Genomic DNA, 27,825 nt, shown 5'->3' with positions numbered 1-27,825 from the left:
TAATCAAAAAAATGCTCCAGTATTTTGTTTCTGTATACCTAATCTGTCTTTTCCCCTTATATGGTCCATTAGTCATTCCATACTTTTCTCCATACCAGCAGAATGATATACAAAATCTACATGGAGGATTTTGCATTACTTAATCAAAGCTGGTTCATGCTACGTTAGTTTTTCTCTTAATATATTTCAGAAATTATTATATGTAATCATGCCTCTATTATTCTAATATTTTTATGGCCTTAACACTTATTTATTGCTTGTACAGCCACAATTTTTTCAGAAACTCAAATGTGTTGGGCATTCATGTTGCTGACAATGTTTGCTACTATAAATAAATCTACAGTAAATATCACTGATCATAAAGTTTTTGAAGTACAAAATCTACTAAATTCTCAGGACTAGAAATGCTGTGTTTAAGAGCATGAGCATTACATTGTAATACACATCGACTGACTTCCAAGAAGGCTGAAAATATTTCACATTTGTACCATTCAGTACATTAGGGTACAATGTCTCAATCAGCATCAGGTGTTCTTATTCCCTTCCCCACTTTATTTTATACTATCACTTGTTAGAGTCACACATTTTTTTCACTTTTTAAAAAATGTTTAGGGGCGCCTGTGTGGGTCAGTCGGTTAAGCATCCAGCTTCACCTCAGGTCATGATCTCGCGGTTCGTGGGTTCGAGCCCCGCGTCGGGCTCTGTGCTGACTGCCAGCTCAGAGCCTGCAGCCTGTTTCAGAGTCTATGACTCCCTCTCTCTCTGACCCTCCCCTGCTCACGCTCTCTCTCTCTCTTTCTCTCTCTCTCAGAAATAAATAAAAAATTTAAAAATGTTTATTTATTATGAGAAAGAGAGAGACAGAGAGCAGAGGAGGGGCAGATAAAGGGAGAGAGAGAGAGAGAGAGAAAGAGAGGATTCCAAGCAGGCTCCGCACTGTCAGCTCAGAACTTGACATGGGGCTCAGTCTCACGAATTTTGAGATCATGACCCGAGGCAAAATCAAGAGTCGGAGGCTTGACCCGTTAAACTTCAACAATTTTTTTTCACGTTTACCATTTCTGGAATAAAAGCAATTTACCATCAATGACATGTTAAATTTATATTTGCAAACATTTTTTCTTAAAGTATATTAATTAATGGTTTGTCTTAGAGTCCATGAAATACAGTATGTTTTAAATAGCTCATTCAGTCAGTATAAAAAGAATTTTTTAAAACAAGGTGTGATAGTTTAACTGGTAATTGTATTTACTTTTTGGTAACACTTAAAAAAATACAAGTCTCTTATAAACGATGGGATCTTAAATTCAATCAATTAAACACTATTCCACTATGTTTTACTCTATACCCAATAGCAAAAAGAAGGGTCAGGAAAAAAGGTGGAGAAAAAAGTGGTCCCTCTTACAATCACTCCCAATATCCATGTGCATGTTAAAAACTTATTCATTCCAACCTGAACCCTGGATTAAAGTTTCTAGCTCCTGGTGGCTAGGGAGGAGTAGTTTCTGCCCAGGGACCTGGTGAGCCTCTCACTGAATGGGGGGCTGCCATTCCTCACTGTTCACTGCATTTTGGGGGCCAGAATGGAAAACAAAGAGTTAATTTCCTAGCAACGATAATAGATCCTGATTACCACAAGAAGCTGTAATTGCCGCTACACAATTGCAACAGTAAGGAAAACACCTAGAAGCCAGGGGCTTCACTGGGCACGTGGTGGGGTGTGTATGTCCAGTGGTAATGGAAAACAACCATGACGAGAAAAGCAAAGCAACTAAGACTCATGTGTCTAAATAATGGGTATGGGAATCATGGACTTAGACTGTTTGCACTGTTATTTAAAAAATACCACAGACTGGGTGGCTTATTAACATCAGAAATGTATTTGTCACAGTTCTAGAAGCTGGAAAATTCAAGATCAAGGCACCAGCAGATTTGATTTCTAGTGAGGTCCTACCTCCTGATTCATAGATAATGTCTTTTCACTGTGATCTCACATGGTAGAAGGATCAAGGGATCTCTCTACTGTCTTATAAGGGAGCAATTCCATTCATGAGACTCGGTCTTCGTGACCTAATCACGTCCTTACAGCCCCACCTCCAAACACCCTTTCATTAGCCATTAGGCTTCAATTTAGGAATTTGGGGAAGCATATTCAGATCATAGCAGTCCTCTTACTATACAAGCATAGCAGATTGGCTGCCCAGGGGTAAGAGACATCTAGAATAGGTGATGGGGAAGGGAGATGATGAAACTTATTTTTAGCTATAAGAGCAGTTGTAGTAAGTAACAGGACTGTGGCTTGTTTCTTAAAGATATCACCTTGAAGTGGACTGTGTGATGGATTAGACTTTCCTCCTCAGAGAAAAAATAATAGCATCTTGTTCACACACAGTGTTATTTCTTCTTGCAATGTTGGAGATGGTAATAATGAAGGTACAAGGAAACTTGAATGGTGTAGCGGACTGTAGCAAGTATCTCTGATTAATAACTTGAAAGCCTTGTCTTTCCTTTCTTTAATTGTATTTGTTGTCTGTGCTCTGTTATTGTATTATTAGATCCTGATAATAATAGATCTTAATCCTAAGCAGATCAGAACACTGATCTAGGTTTCTTACATCGGATTTACTCATTGCTGAATTCCTATTAACATATATCCTTTACTACATAGGAATTTTGTCAAAGCAAATGTTAATTTAAAAACACACAGCTACTCAAAATCAAAAGTAATGTATTATTTAAATACAAAAGTACTTAAAATATGTTAAAGTAACTTTTCAAAGTCATGAATTTAAACAGCAGCATAAATATTTGACCCTGTATCAATCTGACTACAACTTTTAAGTTCTTAAATATCATTGCGTTTTGTCTCTTGGTTTAAAAAACTGTAAAATAATACTTTGAAAATTAAAGAAATACAGGTGAGCCTTGAACAATTCAAGGTTATGGTGCCCACTCCCACATAGTGGAAAATCCCCATGTAACTTTAGACTCTCCCAAAACTTAACAATTAATAACCTGCTATTGACTGAAAGCCTTACAAATAACAGTCAACACAGATGTTGTATGTTATATATATATGTATGTATATATATATGCATGTATATGTATATATGTATGTATGTATGTATATGCATGTATATGTATGTACATGTATGTATGTATGTATATGCATGTATATGTATATATATGCATGTATATATATGTATGTATACATATGTATATATAGGTGTGTGTATATATATATATATATATTATACTGTATTCTTACAATAAAGTAAGGTAAAGAAAAGAAAATGTTTGGGGCGCCTGGGTGGCTCAATCTGTTAAGCGTCTGACTTCGGCTCAGGTCATGATCTCACAGTTCATGGGTTCAAGCCCCATATCGGGCTCTCTGCTGACAGCTCAGAGCCTGGAGTCTGCTTCAGATTCTGTGTTTGCCTCTCTCTCTGACCCTCCCCTGCTCACTGTCTATCTCTGTCTCAGAAATAAATAAAACATTAAAAAAATGTTTTTAAAAGAAAAGAAAATATTATTAATAAAATCACAAAGAAGATAAAATATATGTATAGTACTGTAGGCATATTTATTTTTAAAACCCCAGGTGTAGGTGGGTTGGGCTGAGCAAGGCTAGGGCTGGCTCTTTGCAACCTGCCAGCCTGGAGAGGGCAGCGGCACTGGGTGGGCCCAGGAGTGAAAACAATGACTTGGTGACTCAGTACATCTGCCTGGAGGTGTGCCAGTTGCCCAGTCATTGGTGGTTGTGACCACACTTGGCATTAGCTTCCCAGAGGTCATGGGCTGTGGCACCACCATGAAAGGGGTCCATACTCGACCACTCCATTGGCATGCTGTGGACGCAGCCCTGTCAGGTCTGGAGCCCAGGAATGCTGGCAGCTGGGGGCCTCCCCAGGTACTGGGAATGCAGCACGTGCAGATCATTCAGTCTTTGCAGCCGGGGGTGGTCAGTTGTAAATAAATGCCTTGCACCTTTGCTGCCAACTCTTCAAAAAATGACTGTGTAGAGCCGGACTGGCACAGTTTAAACCTGTGTTGTTCAAAGGTCAACAGTATTAATAATTAGAGAAATGAATCATTTTTAATGCAGCAAAATATAATTTGTTTTAAAATAAAAGAGTAGAAACTCTTTTGGAATATGTAATTCTAAATTTATTTGGAAGGAAAAAAGGTATATGCAAGACCTTTTTGAGATAGAAATGTAATAATGTGGGCTTTTGATTACTAAATATTAAAATTCTGGTAATATAGACTATATACAATAGGTACAACAAAGGCAAAGAAATTAATTAGAGTAGAATATTAAGTTTAGAAATAGTTATAGTACAAGGAGCCTGGGTGGCTCAGTTGGTTAACCATCCAACTTCTGCTCAGGTCATGATCTCGTAGTTCATGGATTCAAGCCCTGCGTGGGGATCTATACTGACAGCTCAGAGCTTGGGTCCTGCTTTGGATTCAGTGTTTCCCTCTCTTTCTCCTCTCTCTCTCTCTCCCTTTCTCTTTGCCCCTAGCCCTCTTGCACTCTCTCCTTCTTTCTCTCAAAAATAAATAAACATTAAAAAAAGATATAGATTGGGTTGATTTTTTTAACTTGTTTCAGAGCATGTATTATCTACTTTAGTAATTATAAAATTGTGTTTAATGTAGGTTCATATTGTGAGGAAGATAAATATGTCATATTCATCCACTGCTTGTATATAGATGAATAAAATTAAAATACAAAAAGTGGAAATACTTTTATTATAATAAGCAACAATTAGCGTATAACAATTCCAACATTTCCATCAATGAAATATTGAGTAAGAAGAAACACTTCTGTTTGTGTCTTTATTTAGGTATTATGAGAGCAGTACTGTGTTAAATTTTAGGAGTTAAAATATTTTGACTCAATTATTTTGATAGATGCCAACAGATTTTTTTTCTCTTTTCTTCCTTTTCTCTCCTTCTTAATTCTCCCCTCTTCTCTTCTTCCTTTCCACCCTTTCATCCACTCTTCCACCCTTCCTTCCTTCCTCTTTTTTCCTTCCTCCCTTCCTCCCTTTCTTTTTCTTTCTTTCTTTCTTTCTTTCTTTCTTTCTTTCTTTCTTTCTTTCTTTCCTCAGAGAACTAATTATAATTTCCCATGACTGTTGTTTAATTTTCTCCTTATAAAAGAGTTTAATAAGAAGACGTCTTTTACATGCTCAAGGGAATTGCATCCTTAATAGGAAGCAGACCCTCATTTTCATGCCTAGAGAAGGATCTCATGCTTTACTAAACAAGCAGTTTTACTTTTCTTCCTTTCTTTTTATTAGTTACTGCAAGTCATTAGAAAGAACAAGGGTATTCTCTTTTTCAAAGCACCTGCATTTAATTGTAGGTTATTTCATGTCCTGCAGGAAGACATGAGCACAGGATTAAAATAAACTGTACCGATACAAGAAAAAAAAAGTGAGAAAGTGAGAGAGAGATAGAGAACGTTCTCATTGGAGAATGATTCACATTGTTCAGAAGGGATGGGGGGGGGCAGCAAAATTAAACAGAAACTCTGAAGCCAAATAATGTAAATGCTTTGGTTTTGCTAGGATTTTATTTTTACCTCCTCTTCCTTTGACTCCATCATGTTAACACTCTGAAATAAAAGCATTATAATCTGAAAGCCAATATACTGAAAAGCATCTATTAAAACCTCACCTTACAGAAAAAAATACTATAGTTGAGCTTTCAGTCTCCTGTTTGTTTATTAGTGGAAAGATTTCCCACACAGCCTTGGCTGTTCTTCAAAATCTACATTTAAATGCATATAATTCAATAAGATAAGGCGCTATGTGTTTTAGGAGTGGTTTACTTACAAGATAAATTTTAACTTAAATTAAAGCAGTAAATGGTTCTTTTTTTTTTTTTCATCTTCTTGTCTATATAAAGTTTTAATCGGTGAGTTGCGAAAGCTTATGAAATCCAGCCATACAAAAGGATAGGAAAAGTATGCACATTTCAAATTTCATAATAACTGCTTCCAATCTTTACATGAGTGATTTATGGGACAGAAACTATAACTAGAAAGTTGCTACAACACCTGCAAAAATACCTTTCTCTCACTTTTTATTTAATGTCCTTTCTGACTATGTAACTGTAGGTAAGGGAAAGATAATAAAACTGAATATGTAGTCTGGACTTGCACACGACGTACCTGATAGGTTTTTTTTTCCCTAATTCATTGCAGTACACAGTAACCTAATATATGTTTACAATATGGAGCCTAAAATCAAGAGTCACACTTGACTCCCTTTACTGTATCATTTTTTCATGTAATTACACACATTGACATTCTGAAAATATCATATTTTATCAATTATATTCCCACTAGAAAATGATAAAAATGTCTGCAATATGAAATTTAGATATTCTGAGGTATCATCAGGATACAAGGAAGAGTAAATGTGAGCCTGCCTCTGATCATAGAAGCACTGGCAAGTCAGAGAGAATTTTGTCTTTATCTTCTGTGGCACTTTGAGGCCAGCCTCCTGTGCCATCATGCAAAAGGTGCTGGGAGCCGGCACCCGTTCAATTCCATGTCACAATATGACAATCTCTGCCTTCTCAGGCTAAAAAGAAATTAGAGCACTGTGTTAATAATGGATGTCACGGATATTAAGGACACTCAGTGGAATGAATGGGAATGGAATGGAATGAATTCTTAAAAGGGATACAACTGAAAGCAATTTACTGAAAGTTCATTAAGTATTTCTCAGCTACAGTTCTTATGTGCTGGCTTTTTCCATGATCCTTACGTTCTACATGCTGCAAAACCAACTATATTTTTGTAAATCAGCTTTATATAGGGTAAATAGACAGGAAATAATTGCTCATGGTTTCTCCTCTGGAGATCATTTCTATAAAACCCATCTATATCTGCTATATGAGATGTATAATTTTAGTTCCTCTCATCTTACTGTTATTCTTATTCTTGACTTTGCTTAGTTCAGGTTTCTTTGTAAAGGGCATATTTTCTTTCCCCCTCTTAGTGTGTGTCGATACACACCTATGTATACAGTGAATTTTTAAAAATCTATTTATTTTAGGTATAACTTTGAAGTAAATAACTTTCTTAATTTAATCTATTCATTTGGTTTACTTATTATTAGATATATTTGTTTATTACATTCCCTGTTTCCTAAAACTAATTCCATATTTATAGAAATTTTATGAATATTGGTCACTATGTATAAATTTAGAAAAATATATTTATTGAAAGTGTAATTATTTGGATACATAATTATTTTCATCAATTCAACTTCTTTTTTAAAAAATTATTAATTTTTTAATTTTTAATTTTATTGAGAGAGATAGAGAGAGCATACCTGAGCCTGGGAAGAAAGGCAGGGAGAGAGAGAGAGAGAGAGAGAGAGAGAGAGAGAGAATCTCAAGCAGGCTCCACAATCGGCCCAGAACCTGACATAGGGCTCCATCCCATGACCTGGGATCATGACCTGAAACAAAATCAACTTAGCTCATCTGGTTGAGCTACCCAGATGCCTCCATCCATTTGATTTCTTAAGAGTTTGATACATTAATGTCAAAGAAAAAAATTCAACAGAAAATAGGAAGCATAAATGCTTGACAAACAGAGGAAAAAATCAAATTATTTTTATTGACTGTAGAACCTATTTTGTTTTCCTTAAATTTCCTGAGATGACGAATGAAATAAAAATTGGGCTGATTCACGATGAAAGATGTTCTTGAGGGTGTTTTGTTTTGTTTTGGGGATTTTGTTGTTGCTTTTTGTCATTGAAATCGTCTCTGAGATAGAGGATTAGACCTCTCTTCAGAGGTCTAATAAACAGTGTAGTAAAGTTGGAAGTCAAACCACTTAGATTTTGAAACACATCTTTGCCGCTTACTAGCTATGAGACCTTATAGCAAACAGCACCAAATTGTAATATTGACATGTGAGCCACTGGAATTTATATATGTGATGTATTTAGAACAGTGATTGGCACACGTGTTCTCACTAATATTGATGTTGCCTTATCATTGTTTTAATTCCTTGCCAGAGTGCTGGACTAATCAAGAGATTAGGCAAAGCTCTAAGGCTATCTGGAACGAATGTATCCTTGTTGGAGAACAAGCCAATGTTGGACATTGTGGTTCATATCTGAAGCGATTAGGTTTACAAAAACTGAAGTTGGGAATGAGACAGACTTCCTACCATTTCACAGCCAGTCATGCAGTAGGACAGACATCTCTGCTACATGGACAATGTTTATGGCTGGAAATTTTAAGGCATGAAGGGATGGGAAGGAACAAGAGAGCAAAGAGCTACTAAAAGACAGAGAAAACGACAGAGGTACACTCCAGATATTGTCTCTTTTCTAAATCCCAAATCATCCAGATAACTCCAGAAATGCTATGTCACGGATAAGTGAAAGGAATAAAATGAAAGGAGCTTTGCAGTAATGGAGTTCTTGCTACAAGGATTTTTTTATTTTAAGGGCAGGAAATAAACCTCCCTTGCTCCTAAAAAAAATCAAATCCATTATACGACAGATCATCTAACAATTGTATTGAGGGAGAGACTTCAAATAGAACATAATTCCAGACAGGTCTTTGAGTTCTTTCCATTGTTTTCCTGGAAGATTGAAAAAAATTGGTTGGGAAGTCTATTGTTTAACACATCTAAGGAATCAAATAATTTCCTCTATATGCATTCATTTTTCAGTTAACAAATATTCATTGCTTTGAGGATGCAGAAACTATCAAAACAAATTGTGTGGTATGGGAGATTTTCAGTAGATATACAAATAGGAAGAGATACAGATAACAGGTATAGGGACAGATATAAGATAGGTATATGTATAAACAGGAAAAGGTGTAGATGTATCTATATTTATATATAAGTTCACTCATTTACTTTTAGAGTGAAACAATTGTGAAACAACAATGTTTTAAAGTATTCTGAAAAAAATGTTGTTGGGAAAATATTCTTTCCACTATTTGAAAAAGACCGTTATAATCAAAGTTTGGAGAAGTTTTTAAAGATTACTGACTCTTAGACCCACAGAAGCTTGGCTTTACTGGTTTTAATATCAAAATGAATACAAAACCATATAAGTAATAGTAAAGATTACGATCAGTCCTTATTTGAGAAAAATATTTGCTGACAGTTTTTATTTTAGCTTTTAATCCAACATAATCAACACTTACAATATTTTAAGTTAGCCTAATTCTATTCAGTCTAAAAGTAATGAGAGATTGTCATGAAACCAAAATATCATTCTACTATTGGGTTTATTTTCAACAGACAGTTTCACAAAAGAACAAGTTCAACGTTCCTTTCAAAGGGAATTTTAATTGGTTTCTTGCCATTCTCTAAACATTTATGAAATTCCATTCCATTTTACCCCAGAAGGAATTTCGCTATAGATAAGTTCACAAGAAATAAAATCCCATCTTAATTTAGAAATAATTAAGTATAGCTTCTTCTCAGAAAAATAAGTACCCTAACTTCCTTATAATAAAGAGGAAGGTGTCTAAACACTGAGCCTGCTGCCTCTTCATTTAAGGAATGCCTGTTATTTAACATGTTCACCTCAAAAACTGCTGTAATGAGAAACTATATAAAATATTATCTTGGACTTTATTTTTGCAGATCCAAAGTTACCTTTAAACAGGGTCTATTTTATAAGACCTGTAGGTGGTAAACTGCTGTGTATAAAAAAAGAACTTTTCCTTAATTTTTTTTAATCAGAAAAATTACACAAATGGTAGAAGTGAAAAAAACAAAACCACATGGCATTCACTACCCTTTCCTTTTCTCACTTTTTTTCCTCAAATGATTCTTTATCCTTGAGGTGGATTTTTTTCTTCTAAAATATGTTGTTTTTTATTTGGCAAATAAATGATGTGATTGGTGCAAAAGGAAAAAAAATAAGAAAGTTAAAGCTGAAGCAAGTTCATCTCACTTAAACCACCTGCTTTAACTTTTGTCATCCAGTCCCCCTCTCAGTAATGTGACTCTGTACTGACATATTTTCTAAAGGGGAAGGCTGCAAGGTGCAGAATAGCTTGCTTAGTTTAAAGCTTTCAGAGGAGAATTTGCAAAGCAATAAACTGAGGTGGTTAGGATTATATATTTGACATCAGACTGAAACATGCTCAAATTCATATTCTGCCACACTGTAGATGTAAAGAATTGTCAACTGGTTTAACCCTTCAAGCTCTGAATCTTCAACTCAAAAATTAGCCTAATCATACCTACCTCAAGAGTTTTTTGAGTGTCAAACCAAATAAGGTGTGAAAATCAGTTCTGGGTTCAAAAATAGCCACATCACTTTATATTTTCCAATACTTGAATTTCAGCGTTGTCCTCTTGGGACCCTTTTGACTGGCTTCTGACTGACTGAGAATCCCAAGGGCTTAAATGGTCCACGGGTGAGTGGAGAAGAGGGTTGATGGGCAGTGGAAGTGAAGAAGAGATTTCACTGCTACAAACAAAGAGTTGATGGTCGAGGGAGACACTGCTGTGGTCGAAGTCCAGTGTCTGCATTGTTCCTCAGGGCTGTACAGGGTGCCTTCGGTAGTGGTCTCTTCACTCTCCAGCCTGTCCACATTTCTGTAACGCCTCACAATCCTTGCACACCTTGTCATGGTTCTCCGTGGGAGGCCAGTCACACTCCTTCCTGTAAAGATGGCACGTGGTTATTTTATCTTTTTAATGTTTGTTTATTTGTGTGAGAGAGAGAGAAAGAGAGAGACAGAGAGAGAACATGAGTGAGGGAGGGGCAGAGAGAGAAACACCGATTCAAAACAGGCTCCAGTCTCTCTGAGGTGCCAGCACACAGCCTGACATGGGATTTGAACTTATAACAGAGAGATCATGAACTTGTAACAGAGAGATAATAACCTGAGCTGAAGTCGGACGCCTAACTGGGCCATCTAGGCACCCCAAGATAGCATGAGTTTAGATGCTAAAACTGCAGCTCTTCCTCGTATGTGGTTGTTTTGCAGAATACCTTCGTCTTTCGGGAGTTGCTCCCAATATTATTCGTTTAGTCACTTATTTACTTTTTAGTCTTTTTAAAATAAATAGTAATGCAGTATTGTTTGCAGCATAAAGAATATATAATCCAGCTAGTTGGCAGCATAAATAATATATAATTTATCTTTTCTATTCAATATTTAACTTGGTCACAGAGTAAGTATGCTATTTTTTTCTATTGTTCTTATTTGCTTAGCATTCTTTATCCTTTTATGTTCAAAATCTGTATCATTTTTTTTGTAAGTATGTTTCTCAAGATTACTGCAAACAAAAAAATAATATGAAAGTCTCTTTTAAATACAGCAAAGTATTCTAATTGAAATGTTTGATATATTGGGCACCTACACACTATTATATTTTATATATTATTTGCTAGGCTACCTTATAGCAATTTCTTTTTTTTCCTTTATTTTTCAGAATTGATTAAAATTTCATACTTCCACTGCTAATGTAGGGGAATTTATGCAATTTACATTATTATAACAATTAATATTCAGTTTAAGTAATATTTAAAGGTTTTCTCTTACAAAACTGAGAATGACTAATATTTATAACTCCCAACCAAATGAGAAGTCAGATATAATCATTATCCAAGTTTAATTATCCTGCTCCACATACATCAATCATGTTCATATTTTTTGAGAATGTTCCTTATCCTCTTACTGTTTTGTTTGCTGGTGGTTGATCTTCCTTAATATTAAACTTCCTGCAGACTCTTCTGAGGAAATAATCGAAGTTATTCTTTTCTTTCTTCTTTATCTCTGCTCCTCCTCAAGTCAGTTATTTTATTCACATTATTTTTTCCTGTTGATTCTTGATTTTTGTTCCATAAAATGACTGTTGATTTTAAATTATCAATTAGACATTACTAAAACTCTGGCTTTCTTAATAATATTTCCTTCTGGCTTTGAAAGTCAGCTTCCTATCTGTCTTTCCACTCTGTATATGACCTGGCTATGGCTTAAGTGAGCAGGGGGATTGAAACAAAGCTGTCAATTGGAGCGGTCATAAAATAGCTATCAGCTCATGTGATGGCTAAAAAAGTAAAAACAAAAAAATTAATCTAGGTTTGTGTATTATAATGCATTTTATTTTTAAACTTTCTCTTTTTCTTTGCATGTTTTCTGTTTATTTTGAGACAGAGAGAGACAGAATGAGCTGGGGAGGGGGCAGAAAGAGAGAGAATCCCAAGAAGGCTCTGCAATGGGCCTGACATGGGCTCCAGCCCACATGACCTGTGCTGAAACCAAGCGTCAGATGTTTAACCGACTGAGCCACTTGGGTGTCCTTCTTTGTATGTTTTCTAACCTTATTGTTCAGGTTCAAAGAAGCCTTTTTTCCCTTTCTTTCTAGTGCCAACACACGGAGTAAAGTGATACAGAGGAGCATCCCCACTTTATTAATGGGGGTCACTTTTAGAACTACAGAGGGAAAAGATGAAATCTTAGAAGGAATCATCAGCCCAAACTTGCCATATTCGTTCAATTAATTACTCTAACTTTGGTGCTGGCCTTTTCTCCTATTCCCAGTTCTTTCCACTTACAAATGTCATCTTTGGGGAGGGATCCTTTGGAAAGAAGAGTTTCACTGGAACCCTCACCTTCCTCTGTGCCACAAGGTCTGCACACTTTACCAAGGTGAATTCTAGCTGTCTTTTTTTTCACATGTTTACATATTTTTGAGAGAGAGAGAGAGGGAGCATACAAGCAGGAGAGGAAGAGAGAGAGAGAGAGAGAGAGAGAATCCCAAGCAGGCTCTGTGCTGTGAGCACAAGCCCATTTGGGGCTCAAACCCCTGAACTGTAAGATCAAGACCTGAACCTAATCAGATGCTCAACCACCTGAGCCACCAAGGCACCCCCAGCTTGGTATTTTATACTTTGTCATTTTAAAGACAGGCTGTTGACAAAATGCTTTCCTACTCTCATGCTTTTATGGATTTCTCACTTTGTCCTTTTGTTCTTTTAGTTAAATTGTATTTTGGGAGAGAAGAGAAGTAAAAGCTTACAGTTAGTACACAGTTTTGAAGCAGAAATTAGAAGTGATCTTTTGAACAGGATTTGAACTTTCACCGAATTCCGTCTATATTGTTGTTAAATGGCAGGACTATTTGGATTATGTGCCCGGATGTAAAGAAGCTTTGCATAACTTACATAATAAGAACTGTCCAGAGAGGTATAATCAAAATAACCAGCCCTTTGGTTATTTTCATATTCCAATAAATACTTTAACTTTTAAAGAACATTAAACACTTAAAGTTCATTGGAATTAAATGGTGCTTCACTCTCTCATAATAGACTTTAGTTACCTCTATTTACTCAAATCGGTTGTACTCATAAAATGAATAGCTGGGCTTACCTGGGAGTTTATTAACTTTTAGGAGAATATCACCAACAAGGAACTGTCTACTTCAGAAAGCAAGCATTTTCCAGAATTTCTTCCTTTACCATTTCTTTTACTTGTCTTTTATGTTCTCTGTGAGAGTCTTTTAATTTGTTTACCTAGATAACAATATCCTGGTTAGTACTTATTAAAGGATCTTGTTATTTTCTTTCGACTCTTTGTCTTTTGATGTTTGATTTCTCCTCTCTGTGAGGAAGGAGAAATAAAATTGACTGGCTGAGAAGACCTATTCAGACTTGCAGAACTTTAACTACTAATTAAGACTCAGTTATTCCTTTTTTTTCCCCAAGTTTATTTATTTATTTTGAGACAGAGAGAGAGCAGAGGCCAGAGAGACATGAAGTGAGAGAGAATCCCAAGAAGGCTCCCACACCATGAGCACACGCCAACTTGGGGCTCAATCCCACGAACCGGGAGATCATGACCTGAGCTGAGAGTCAAGTCGGATGCTCAACAGACTGAGCCATCCAGGTCCCCCAGGACTCAGTTATTTCTAATTAATTTTCCTTACATAATAAATCAGCATAGCTGCATATCTGGAAGATTCCAGGGAACAAAACATGAATCACAGGGAATTTTTAGAGGGTGTTATGGACTGAATGTGTCCTCCCAAAATTCATGTTTTAAAGCCCTATGTGATAGTTGGAGATGGGGGCCTTTATGAGGTAATCTAATTTAAATGAAGTCATGTGGATGAGATCCTGGTGATAGGATTAGGAGCTCTGAAAGAAGAGACTGGAGAAGAGTGTGTTCTTTCTCTCTATCCTCACACACTTAGGAAAGGCCGCATGAGTACACACACAGCAAGAAGGCAAAGGTCTGCAAGCCAGAAAGTGGGTTCTCGCCAGACCCTGACCTTGTTAGCATGTTGATTTCAGAATTCCAGTCTCAGAAACAAATGTCTGTTGTTTAAGCTGCCTGGTCTATGGTACTTTCTTATGGCAGCCCAGGATGATGACGTCAGAGGGGCAAATCTACTGTCCTTCCACCCTTGATTCCTGCAGTCAAATTCTCATTACTAGGGACCCAGGCACTCAGGCAGAGATATAGTGCACCCAGCCTGAAGCATTTGTTCTCAGATGCCTTCACGCTGGACCCACCTGTGCTTGTTTGTTCTTGTCTGTTTAATTGTGATGGGTCCTGAGTCATAATACCCTCTATGTTTTATCCACTGATAAAAAAAAAAAAAGTCACTTTAATCACATAAAATTTGGTCCTGAAAACCACTCTAATTGTGGATTTTATTCATACTAGAATATGCAGAATTATACAGAACTGATGTAACGCAGCATGTCTTCACATTACAGTAAGAAAGAAAGATGAGGCACTTCGGTGGCTCAGTCACTTAAACATCAAACTCTTGATTTTGGCTCAGGTCATGATCTCATGGTTTGTGAGATCTGTCCTGCTAGGATTCTCTCTTTCCCTCTCTCTCTACCCCTCCGTTACTCATGCTTTCTCCTCTCTCTCAAAAAATAAATACATATAAAATAATAATAATGGAATAAAGAAAAAAAAGAGGGAGGTAGAAAGGGAGAACACAGTACAATATCTTTACTGGATCCATTCTTTATTCCCTAACTTATTGACTTTTTCACACATATTGAACTATTTTTGAATATCAAAACCACATTGGCTATTTTCACATTATATGTTTCTGTAGTGTTTCATTAAAGAATATTAGCATACCATAAGTAAGTGAATCAAATAAAATTTGAGTCTGCTTCTTTAATGTTTGGCTATGTACATATAATAATAAAACCAACTTACTTTTGTTTCCTTCTGGCTTCTTATTAGTAATTAAGTGCAAACCTTCCAAATACTAATAGTACATTGATGGATGATTACTTGCTCTGTGGTCTGTATTTAAAAGGCCGGGGTGCAATCTCTATCAAAACATAAATCAGTCATCATGAGGAGAGATGTGAATATTGATTCTGTGTTGAAAATTCTCAGGAGATGGTTTTTAGAAAGCCACAGATTAAGACTATGTCTATAGAGAAGTACATTGAGCATTTATTGATCTTTAGCTAAATAAGTATATAAATAATGGTACATACTTTTCACCATTGCCAGAGAACTTAAATTACACGTTTTAGGTTCAAAACCTTAAACATTTATAATAATACAAATAGATTAGGTATTTATTTTGACAGAATAGAAGTAATTGTTCCTGCATATAAAATCTTTGATGTCTTTGTAAAATCCCAGGGGCTTGAAAAGAAGACATAAATGAAATTGCATTGTCAGGATATAGATAATAGCAATGAGAAAACAAGAAGGAGGTACTGTTTTTGATGGTTCACAATGGATGAAATCAGATGTATGAACTGATAATATTTCTTTTTATTTAACTTATTTGCCAACAGCAATAAGAAATCTACAGAAATATTCACAGTAAAATTTTAAAACTTACATACAAACATTCTACCGCTTGTTTCACAGTGTTAGCTGCTTTGCTGTAGCAGCTACTAAAAGTAGAAATTTTATGATTACAGAAAGTATGAACAAAGGGAAATATGTTAAATCAACAAATAAAATTAAGTTTACTTTTCATGTAAAGACATTTAATATTATGGCATTCAACTTAATTTATTTAAAGGAAATGACTGTGTAATATATAGTATTTTTATACCATGGCAGCGAGATTAGGAAACGCATCTGTTCGTTCTTCTCTTCCACCTATTATTAGTAGAGTTGTTAGAGGGATCTCCTTAAAATGTGTATTAGATGATTCTCTTCCCCTACTCAAAACCTTCCAGTGACTGCCAACGGAACTCAGTGGAACCATGTTCCCAAGAGTAGCTGAAAGGTGAGATAACCCCTAATCCCTTGGCATCCCTGAACTCATCTCCTATTTTCTTGTTTTGCTCTCCAAACCCCATTACCAAGGCCTCTTTGTTAATTACTGAATATGCTATTCACTCTTTTTTCTTTGGGATTTACACTTCATCAAGTACATCTCATCATTAAGGTAATCTCTGACCAAACCACATAAATAGAATCAACTACCCACAAACACACACAATTCTGGAGACAGCTGTGCCCATACTCCTTATCCTGCTCTATTTTTGTCCCTTGTACTTCTTGTCATTGGGTTTATTACACACTTAATTTTTCTTTTTTGAAGTATAATTAACATACAGTTTTATATTAGTTTCAGTGTACAATATAATGATTCAACAATTCTATACAAGATAACTGTACTGTCAGTCCCCTTTATCTATTTCACCCAAATTGTTTGTCTATTTTTATGCTCACCCTTCCCAGTGCAAGGAGAGATCTCTGAAGGCAGGGACTTTGACTATTTTGTTTGCTGCTAGATGTGGACTATAGCAAAAAATATCAGCATTCCACACACTTATCTAATTTAACCTTTATAGTCTGTTCAGAAAGTATTAGGAACTATATTTTATAAAGAAGAAATCTAAAGTTTAAATTATACCTATTTCCAAAGATTGCCCACCTGTAGCTGGTAGATCAGATTGATGTAATGCTTGGTATAGTAGCTTCTCTATTCTATGCATTTCACTTTCACTTTAGAGGTTGCTAGTCATTTGGTAATTCAAAGGACCTTCTAGTGCCATCCCAATAATGCAGAATCGAATAATGTTCACCATCTATTTCCTGTCATAGTCACCAATCGCTGAGCCAGAAAAAAAATAAGGCAACTACTGGAACTAAAATTATTTATAGTTCAAGCCTCAAATAGTGCCACTTAGTTTTCTTTTTCTCTATTAAGTGAAGAGAGTAAGTTACCCCACACTTACTAATTCAGGAAATAACTTGTGGGATTGCTGTAAGACAAAACCAATAAATAATGTGTCTCTCAACACCATCATCCCCAAAGTTCTATCCCTCCTACTGTTACCAAGTTGTGCTTCAATATCCCAGAAAAGGTGTAAGATTCCCTCCACACTTCCCAACACACAATATGTCAATTTCCCACAAATTGCTTATACTAGATACTGCCATAACTGGCTGGTCTCTTTTTTTCATGTCTTCCCCTCTCTTTCCTAGCCATGCATGTGAGATATATCTACTGTGCCTTAAAAAAGATCCCATTTAAATTATGGTCTAGTGATTCAGGCTGTCAGATCTTACATCAAGATGCACACTGTCTTTGTGATAATTAGATGTGATTGTTGACATTGAACAGAGTCTCCAGAACATTTAAAGCAATCATTACAATTACATTTTTTATTTAAAAATGGAAATAACCAAGACATCTAATCAACACTCAGCATCAAGTGTAAAACAAAAGTGTAAGAAAAGAGATATTCTGTTTAAGAGGAGTTAGATGCCCATAGGTTCCCAAAAGTATCTTCCACTAAAATTCTCACCTGCAATCAGTTGTCATTTTCCCTAATAGAGTAATATGATTAAAAATATGTTGGAATAAATACCCAGACCCTACAAAGTTACTCAAGTTATTTATTTTCCTTGCCAGTGCAATATTTGAGAAATAACTCCATCAAATTTTATCATAAACATTTCTGAACTAAAAGGAAATGACATAGGATGAGAAATAAGACTTAATTTAGAATTTGTGTGATGCAACAATTTAGTTAAGTGATTGCATTAAAACCTGGATAATAATGGTTAGGTAATCTTTCTTTTTATACTTTACAAGTTATTTTTTTAAGAACTTAAAAACCATCTTGTGTTGAATAGAGAAAAGCTGGTTCTACATTATGTTATATCAACTGTTTTAAAAAATTTTTTAAAAAGCAAATTAAGACATATCATGCCATTTTGTGTCTATTTCCTGCATCCTCCTTTTGGACAATCAGTGAATATACGGGTTGCTTCATTGTATAGTCACAAATATGCAAATGTACTTCTAATGGCTAATTTTATGTGTCAACTTGTCTGGACCATGGTGACGTGATATTTAGTCAAACATTATTTTGGATGTTCCTGTGAGGGTGGTTTTAAGTGAGACTTACAATTAAATCCGTGGAACTTTTTTTGAGTAAAGCAGATTGCCCTCAATAATGTGAGTGGGACTCATCAAATCAGTTGAAAGCCTGAATAGAACAAAAGACCATCCTTTCCTGAGCAAGAGGGAATTCTGTAGCAGACTGCTTTGGGATGTCAATCTAGAGAACTTTAGTGAATTTTTAAGCTATCTTTTCTGTAATAAAACACAAAAGTAATGATTATTATTGGAATTTTGCCATAAACTCATTCATTTCCTCTTTTACTTGCTATTGATATGGTGTGCAACAATACAACATCATAACATATGACACCAAATTAGCCTTAAAGTATGCTTGCTTTTCTATCAGTTTTATTACATTTTTCCAGATTCTTATGTTTCTTTTTTCTTCTAGGAATCTACCACCTTGTTAAACTATACATTTTCTATGAGCCATCATGGAGCTGATAACTTACAAATTAAAAATAAGTATTGGGTCTCCTGGGTGGCTTGGTTGGTTAAGCATTCAGCTCAGGCCCTGACCTCAAAACTGGTGAGATCCAGTCTCTCCCCTTAGTGCTGAGCCTGCTTTGGATTCTCTCTCTCTCCTTCTCTCTGCTCCTCCCCAGCTTACACACAGGCTCACTCTCCCTTTCCCTCTCTCTCTTTATAAAAAAATAAATAAACATTAAAAAATAAGTTTTACTAGAAGCAATGTGAAATACTATAGGTTATGCATGTGAAGCTATGAAGAGTACACACGAATTAAGAGCAATATGTATTTTACATGTATTTTATTATGTAAATGTATTTTACATTTTTTAGTGTTTTATTTATTTCTGAGAGACAGATAGAGGCAGCATGAGCAGGGAAGGGTCAGAGAAAGAGATACAGAATCCAAAGCAGGCTCCAGACTCTGAGCTAGCTGTCAGCACAGAGCCTGACATGGGGCTCGAATCCACGAACTGTGAGATCGTGACCTGAGCTGAAGTCAGACGCTCAACCCAGGTGCACCAAGAGCAATATGTATTAAGTAGATTGAATTCCAAACTTGCAGGCTAATGCAGTGATGCTGAGTGCCTTTTTATCCACATAAGAAACATAAATTAACATTTGAAAAGTTTAATATTAATCCATATGGTTGATCTATGTAAGCTGCAAATTTGAAAATATGTAATTTTTATTACAAAAGAATCTTCTTGATTTACTTCTTTGTTTTTTTTTTTTAAAAAAAAACCTAACCTGTATATCAGGGTTGGATTATATATTGAAGTTATTACAAATTAATATTAACAGATAAAACTCATTATTTTTATAAAAGTATTCTATGTATGTCTCATGCAGAATGCTACAACATTATATGCTATTATTCTTGCTGAGTGTATTCTCTTATTTGGCCATCGTGCACTAATAGAAATCCTTTCATAAAAGCTTTCTACTTTTCTGGAGTCAGACTGTCTGGTTCTTAGTATCCAATTCATGACCCATGGGGACATTCAACAACAAAAAAAGAATATTAAGGGTGACAATTTACCACAAAATACACCATAAAAAACAATGACTCAACTAAATGATATATTCAAAGAGATTTAATGAGAAGCAGAGATCTCTAGTCATTGTGTGCCATCCAACTATTCCACCATATCTCAGGGAGAGGGTTTCACAAATGTAACTTTGAATGCCTGGCAAGAAAACAGAATACAGATGTGAACATTACAGAGAGCTTAAGCTTTTTTGGAGTACAGTACAGGATTATCTTTTTGAACTTGCTGACAAGCATATTTGTAAGGAAAAAAAGAATTTTAATGAAGATAAACTTGGGACAAAATATATTTGGGGCTACAAAGAGAGGAACTTTTAATTTAACGTGGCCTTAGTGGAAAGACCAACCCATCCTCAATTTGATAGTTATTCTTCTTCATTCAAACTATTCTTTTCAAATAGGGAAGCCAAGTCACTGTTTTAACTGATCACTACTTCGCGTTCCAAGGAGAAGAGAGAACCGGTTGCCAAATTGAAAACTGCAAATGTAGAGAAGAGATAAACCACAAACACCTGAACGCATCAAAGGGCAAGATGTTTACTGGATACAGCTTCTCTATTTAAAACACTAGAAAATAGACAATTCCTGGAACTTCCCATTAAGAAGAGTTGTAACAGACATAGTGCACCATTAGATTCCTGCATGAATGCATGTAACAGATATGGTTTCTAGAAAATATGCTCCTAAGGTCTAATGATTAATTTTTTGTCACCTTCTAGATATTTTTAAACACCTGTAATTAAATATATGCTTTCACAACATTGAAATGACATTTGTGACCATCTGAAGAATAAAAATTACTTTCCATAGTTATATTTAAATATACTTCTTAATAAGAAAAATGAACATATAAAAGTTAGATTCAAAGATTCAAAATGCACTGCTTTAGATTTTCTGTAGGAAAAAAAAATCATGGATAATAGTTCACATGAAACTGATCTTTAAAAAAAAATGGGAGGAGGGAGGCTCCTGAGTGGCTCAGTCGGTTGAGTGTCTGACTTTGGCTCAGGTCATGATCTGTGATTCCTGAGTTCAACCCTCATGGGGCTCTGTGCTGACAGCTCGGGAGCCTGGAGCCTGCTTCAGATTCTGTGGCTCCCTCCCTGTCCCTTCCCCTTTTGCACTCTGTCTCTCTCTCAAAAATTAATAAAACATTTAAGAAGAAACACTGATCTTTAAGGCTATTTAAGAAAATGGTGTACTTAATTTTGTTCTGTTCCGAGAAAAAAAAAACACATAGATTTACATAAAACAAATAGATTTTTTTTTCTCCTATGAAGAATATTAAATAAATTTTGTTTGGGGCATGACTAACATAGAGGTTTTCATTGCTATTAAGGAATCACTCCAAATTCATATCAAAAGCCACTAAATGGTACATGTAAATATTAGTCCATTCAATTTCCTGCCATTTGAAATTAACTTTATGATGATGTTATTTGACAATTTAATCAAATGACACTGTTTCTCCCCTTGCTCTGTGTGCACAGGAAAATGATCTCGGCACCGTGCAAACAGGGCTCTGTAAGAAGAAAGGACACAAAGGGATAACATGACCACGTGCAACTAGGTGCCAGTGTCAGACAGTTAACTAAGAGAAGACACTTAAAGAGTCACCATTCTGGAAATAATTGTTTGAGTTTGGAATCACTGATACTTTAAGGAATTAAAGTATTAGTTCAATTAAAGTTCAATTAGTTCAATTAAAGATGGTTAAATAGCATGGAAACAAATATAAATTAATAGGACTTTAATATTCTGGAGAGGACTATAAAAATCACTTAACAGAAGTCAGGAGGAGAGAAGGATGTTGAAAACTGTATCTCCTCTCAAAGGCAGGGAGCAATTTCCTTTTCCTTCTTTATTTTCTTTTTCTTTTTTAAAATTTTTAAAAAACATTTTAATGTTTATTTTTGAGAGAGAGAGAAAGACAGAGCATGGCAGTGACAGCGAGGGAGATACAGAACTTGAAGAAGGCTCCAGGATTTGAGCTATCAGCACAGAGCCTGATGCAGGGCTTGAACTAGCAAACTGACATCATGACATAAGCCAAAGTTGGATGCTTAACCGACTGAGCCACCCTCTTTTCCTTTTTTAAATGTTTATTTCTTTTCTTTTTTTATGTTTTTTTATTTATTTTTGAGAGTCAGATAGAGACAGCGCAAGCAGGGGAGGGTCAGAGAGAGGGAGATACAGAATCTGAAGACAAGCTCCAGGCTCTGAGCTAGCTGTCAGCACAGAGCCTGACGCGGGGCTCAAACCCACGAACCATGAGATCATGACCTGAGCCGAAGTCAGACACTTAACCAACTGAGCCACCCAGGCATCCCTTGTTTATTTTCAGAGAGAAAGAGAGAGAAGAGAGCAGAAGGGGGTGGGGGAGAGAATCCCAAGCCGGCTTCATGCTAACAGCAGGACTTGATTCCACAAACCCTGAGATCATGATCTGAGCTGAAACCAAGAGTCGGACACTGAACTGACAGCCACTTAGGCACCTCCAGAAAGCAATGTTCTCTTACTCAGTGACTTTATAGAAATGGAGCCTGGGTGGACCCATTATATAAATGTGTTTGTGGAAGACACTGGGTTCCTATTCATCCAACGGACTCTGTGAAGTGAGGTGTTCAGTAATAGTTCTCTCTATTTTCGGATGTGCAGTCAGGCCTAAATCAGATAATTCTGAGACTGTAGAGAAAAGTTTAACAGGAAAGCAGAAATTTAGTTCCACCTCTGCTGTTGCCTACTTGCCAGTGCTGATTATAGGAAATTAAACAGTTGGAGTCTTCAAAACGTAAAAACTTCAAAAGACCAGTAAGACATTCACAGTGAAAGCATCGAGTTAACTTTTATAGGTTAGATGAAAGAAATTTCTTTAGTGAAAGTATAACTAAGCCAAAATTAATCAACATATTCTAATGAAAAAAATAGAGAAAGATCCTATACATCTAGTTTCCTTTGTAAGCTAAAGAATTCCTTAATGAAAAATTTCCTATACAATTGAAGTATGCTGACTTTGTGCCTAACTACCTCCTCACACCCCAGGAATCTGGTCCTCCTAAATCCAACTACTGCTAATACTTCAGTGTGTGTAATGCTACCCAGTCTCACACCCCAGGCCTTGGAATAATTTCTGGAGATGCAATCCCAGCCTTCTTAACAATAAGCCCTAAGACTTAGGCAGCTCCTTACCTGTGCAAAACATTTTGTTTTCTGACTTTGACCATTCCCTATGCAATGTGGTTACACTGGGTGCACCTTTCCCATTTCCCACAGAAATCCTTAGATGACATTCCCATAATTTTACCCTACACTGTACCAAATTAATGTACTTGTTCACTTGCTCAGTCTTCAACCTTCTGGCATTTTCGCTTTTTCCATTGTTTTGGCTACTAAAGACTTCTGTAGCTTTAACAAGCATAACTCACACATATCTTTGCATATGGAAAATAACACTATAAAGTTTATCAGAAGACTTAATTTCTTGTTTATTTTTATGTTTTTACCTGAGCCAGAGAGAGAGAAAGAGAGAGAAAGAGAGAGAAAGGGAGGGACAGAATCACAAAAAGGCTCCATGCTTAGTGCAGAGCCTGCTGTGAGCAAGGCTTATGACTTGAACTTAAATCAAAAGTTAGACGCTGAGCTGACTGAGACACCCAGGTGGCCCAGTCAGCAGACATTTTTGAATAGCTTTATTATTTGCTGTATTACATAACTTATACATGAGAAACTATTACATACTTCAAAGAGTTATTATGAGAATTTTTAATATACATATTCTTAAAATATGTATTTATAAAGAAGACAGGACACTGCAGTGTTTAATGAACAGTTATTATAACGAAAAAATGACATATTCATTTGTAAATTATCTTTTGGTGACATGAAAACATGTTTTCTAATGAAATCAGTTTCCAAAGGAGAATATCCAGACAGCTGTATTATTAAAAACAAATGACCCTTTCATATGATTAGAAACACTCGCTGATTATGTCAAGTAGCCACCCTAATCTAAAAAGAAAAAAAAAATCAATTGTTTACGAGTATGGATAAAATAGAACTAAAATGTGAACATTTGACAAGAGGCTGAGTCTTTTATTCTCCTTTCTTTACTTTTTCAACTGCACCAGACATATCTGCTAGCAAGGGAAAGGCATAAGATGCACTCTTAGAATAACCTTACTGATAGAGTGCATGCCTAGAGTTTTAGAACTATTAAGGCACATTAGCTAGCCACAGTTTTCAAAAGAATAAAAACAGATGAATAATGTAAAACTGGTTTTCATATACAATTGAAAAAAGCAGATATATATTGTGCCCATTTAAAGATGTATATTTATGACCTTCATGCTCTGCTGAAGCCACACCGTGTTAAGCTCTTAGCTTTCAGTCCTATTTGAAAGATAAGAGCTGGCAGATCTGGCAGACTTTAAGCTGCCAATCATTTAGAGAGCTGTATTTGTCTCGATTAAATAAGCACCAGTTATTAAAATTAGGCCTTGACATTCAGGAAAGCCTGTGCTTGTTTTTAAGTCTAACTATACCAGAGAGAAACATCAGTTCTGGAGGTCTCTGTTACCCTCAGAGACCAGTGAAAGGCTTCGGGGTACTGTGAACCTGCTGCCTTCTCAGTAGAAGCACCCTAGAGGGGATGTCAACCTTAAAATTAAATATACATATAATTTATATATTAAAATAATTTATTTTGTTCTAAAGGAAGCATATTGTCAAATTTTATTGAAACAATATTCCAGTTGATCAAAGTCGTTACTGTTTTTTGGTCAAAGTAAGTCTATTGACTGATGATAGTTTGCATCTCATGTGGAAGGGGTACAAAGGATACTGTACATACAGAAGGAGAAGATGTAAATATCACTACACATGTGAAGCCATTAATTTCAAAGGCTCTCTGGTTAGAATGCTGTGATTGCACTGTAGCTAGAAATTGAATATATCCAATTCCATGAGAAAGAATCATAATCTCAGTATGAAATATGGTAACATATTCTCTGCAATCTTTTGTCTAGTTAAAACAATGTTTGCCACCAAAATAAAATGGATAATCTATGCCAATTGAAGAATTTCCACTTGTCTGAATTAATTTATATACCTGGTTATTGAGCATTACATCTTATAAGATATATTTCTAAATGATGTGCTCTTTCAAAACTTAATGTGTTCTTCATTTCTAGCAATTGGTCCATAGTGTTGGTTTGAATCATAATAGTCGATTGAAAATAAATCGTGAACTGTGATAGGACTGTGGTTTTTCATATGAAATTTCCCAAGGTCACTTTAAGAAGTGTAGAGAGCTACATATTTGTCTTCTCAAAGTATAATAGGGAAGGCAATTTAGAAAAGAAAAAGGAAGTTAAGGGTTTGCATTTTGCGACTCTTTATTTCCCAGTTAGAAGTCCAGGAAACTATCTCTAGCACTATATTCATTATTCAAAATCCCCTCAGTGGGAAAGAAAGAAAGAGGTAATGGGGCATACCAATGCAGCAGTTTTGATGAACACTGATCGGTAAATCAGCTGCCAGCATCTCTCTGCGGTACTACCCACTGTCTGAGAATTGTGGAACCAGATATTTCCTAACATTGAATTATACCATTAAAATATGCCACCTCTAAGCAGTTTCTGTTCTTCTGCAAATCCTGGGGTATCCCATTATGTAGAACAAGCAATATGTAACGTAAAAGGTATTATCAAGGTTTAAATAGGGAAATTTTCAACAGTTTTGTTGACTCTGTTTAAGGTAGTAGTACATAGATGAAAACGAATTTATTTATTCAGAGTTCAAAGAAAGCTTTTGCCTCAAAAATTCAACTTATTGATGTTAAAATGTGTTTCTTTCCCAAATTAACTCAGTAATTAGCACTCTTTAACTTTACATGCAAATACAAATCAGAATGTAAATTCTCACATAGAAATAAACTAATAAACTTATATCTCACATTGTCAATTCCACTCTGTTTTTTGATCTAAATTAGGTCCAAGTTGCAACTACAATTTCACACAAAGTTGTGGCATCTCAAAGCAAAGCAAGGCAGAAACTAAATTTATAAAACTGCATTACATTTCTTTCATTTTTTGAAAAATGTGAATGAAAAAAGGATCATATATTATAAGGACATACTTTTAAGATTATGAATTAAGCATTATAGATTAATTTAAGTTGTCTATTCAAACACATTCACATTGTATTTATTTGAATAAATTAAATGTATAGTGAATTTAAAATTTTAACTTGTTCTAAACAAGATGCTTTTAATATATTTAGTAAAGCAATTGGAAAATGTGGTAATTATGGCTTCATAAAACATAATACTTCAAATCATAAAGATGTAAGATATATGCAATGCTTGAATATGTTATTCTTTTTAATTGCAGCCTTGATACTCTTCACAATGAAAATTATCATCTAAGTATATTTTCATATTTTCAATATCATTATGAAGGAAGGTAAATCTGCATAGCAGAACCATGCAAAGTTATTGACAGATATTAAATATACATATCAAGAAGTTATAAAATGGTATATACTCATATCATTAAATTTCACAAAATACCTGTTAAACTACAATAATCAGTTGAAAACATTATTTGTGTATCATCCTCAAGATATAAACTAACTTCGGGAAAAGGAACAAATTAGTGAAACAAACGTGATGCACAGTTTTAAAAATTTACAGTTTTTAGTATATATGTCTTCAGTAGACATTTGAAAAGTAAAAACAAAACACAAATGAAAAACAAAAACACGTGCTATTAAATAAGCATAGTATTTATCTGCTTTTGGTATATTTCTTTGAGTAGGGCTTTGTAAATAGCCATTTTTCTTATTTCCAATTGTTTGCCTTTACTAATAATCCCATGGTGAAAATATACTTTCGGCACATATACAGCATCCTTGAATCAAAGACATGTTTTTTTTTTTTTCTTTTTTAATGTTTTATTTATTTCCAGGAGAGAGAGAGAGAGACAGCGTGAGCAGGGGAGGGTCAGAGAGAGAGGGAGACACAGACTCTGAAACAGGCTTCAGGCTCTGAGCTGGCAGTCAGCACAGAGCCCGACGCGGGGCTCGAACCCACGAACCGCGAGATCATGACCTCAGCGAAAGTCAGACGATTAACCGACTAAGCCACCCAGGCGCCCCAGACATGTTCTTTTAAAATTGGGGTAACTATTGGCAAGTTGTCCTTAGGAAGATTGTATCAATTTATATTCCCATTAACAGTTAAAGATAATCTCCAAACTGCCACCTCTTGAAAACCCCCAAATGGTACTTTGTTATCGTTTGGCTGTGTAATTTTTAAAGGATAATTTTTTTCTTTTCTTTTCTTTTCTTTTCTTTTCTTTTCTTTTCTTTTCTTTTCTTTTCTTTTCTTTTCTTTTCTTTTCTTTTCTTTTTAGTTTATTTATTTTGAGAGAGAGAAAGAGAGAGAACAAGGGAGGGGCAGAGAGAGAAGGAGAAAGAAATAAACTCAAGCAGGCTCTGAACTGTCAGCACAGAGCCAGATGTGGGCTCAAATTCATGAACTGTGAAATCATGACCAGAGCCAAAATCAAGAGTTGGAAGCCTAACTGACTGAGCCACTCAGGTGCCCAAAAATTATTTCTATGTTTGGGTTTAATTTTAATGAATCTTTCTCTGAAATGGGCTTTCTTTTCATCATATAATTTTTAACTTTCCTGAATTTTTTATGATACTTTTAAGAATAAGATTATCGGTTTATGGACAAATTGCATCTCGAGAATTCTTTGTGATATCTAAGTTTGCATCACGTCTGAAAGGCTTCTTAACTCTCAGCTTATGGAAGTGGTCTCAATATTTTTGATATTTGTTTTATAAGAAGTTGATTCATAAGAAATATGCTTTGAGGGCACCTGAGTGGCTCAGTCGGATAAGCATCTGCTTCAGCTCAGGT

The sequence above is a fragment of the Crocuta crocuta genome, unplaced genomic scaffold (assembly GCF_008692635.1).
Source record: "Crocuta crocuta isolate KB4526 unplaced genomic scaffold, BGI_CrCroc_1.0 scaffold517, whole genome shotgun sequence".
In the NCBI taxonomy this organism is placed as follows: domain Eukaryota; kingdom Metazoa; phylum Chordata; class Mammalia; order Carnivora; family Hyaenidae; genus Crocuta; species Crocuta crocuta.
This window is presented reverse-complemented; position numbering follows the sequence as displayed.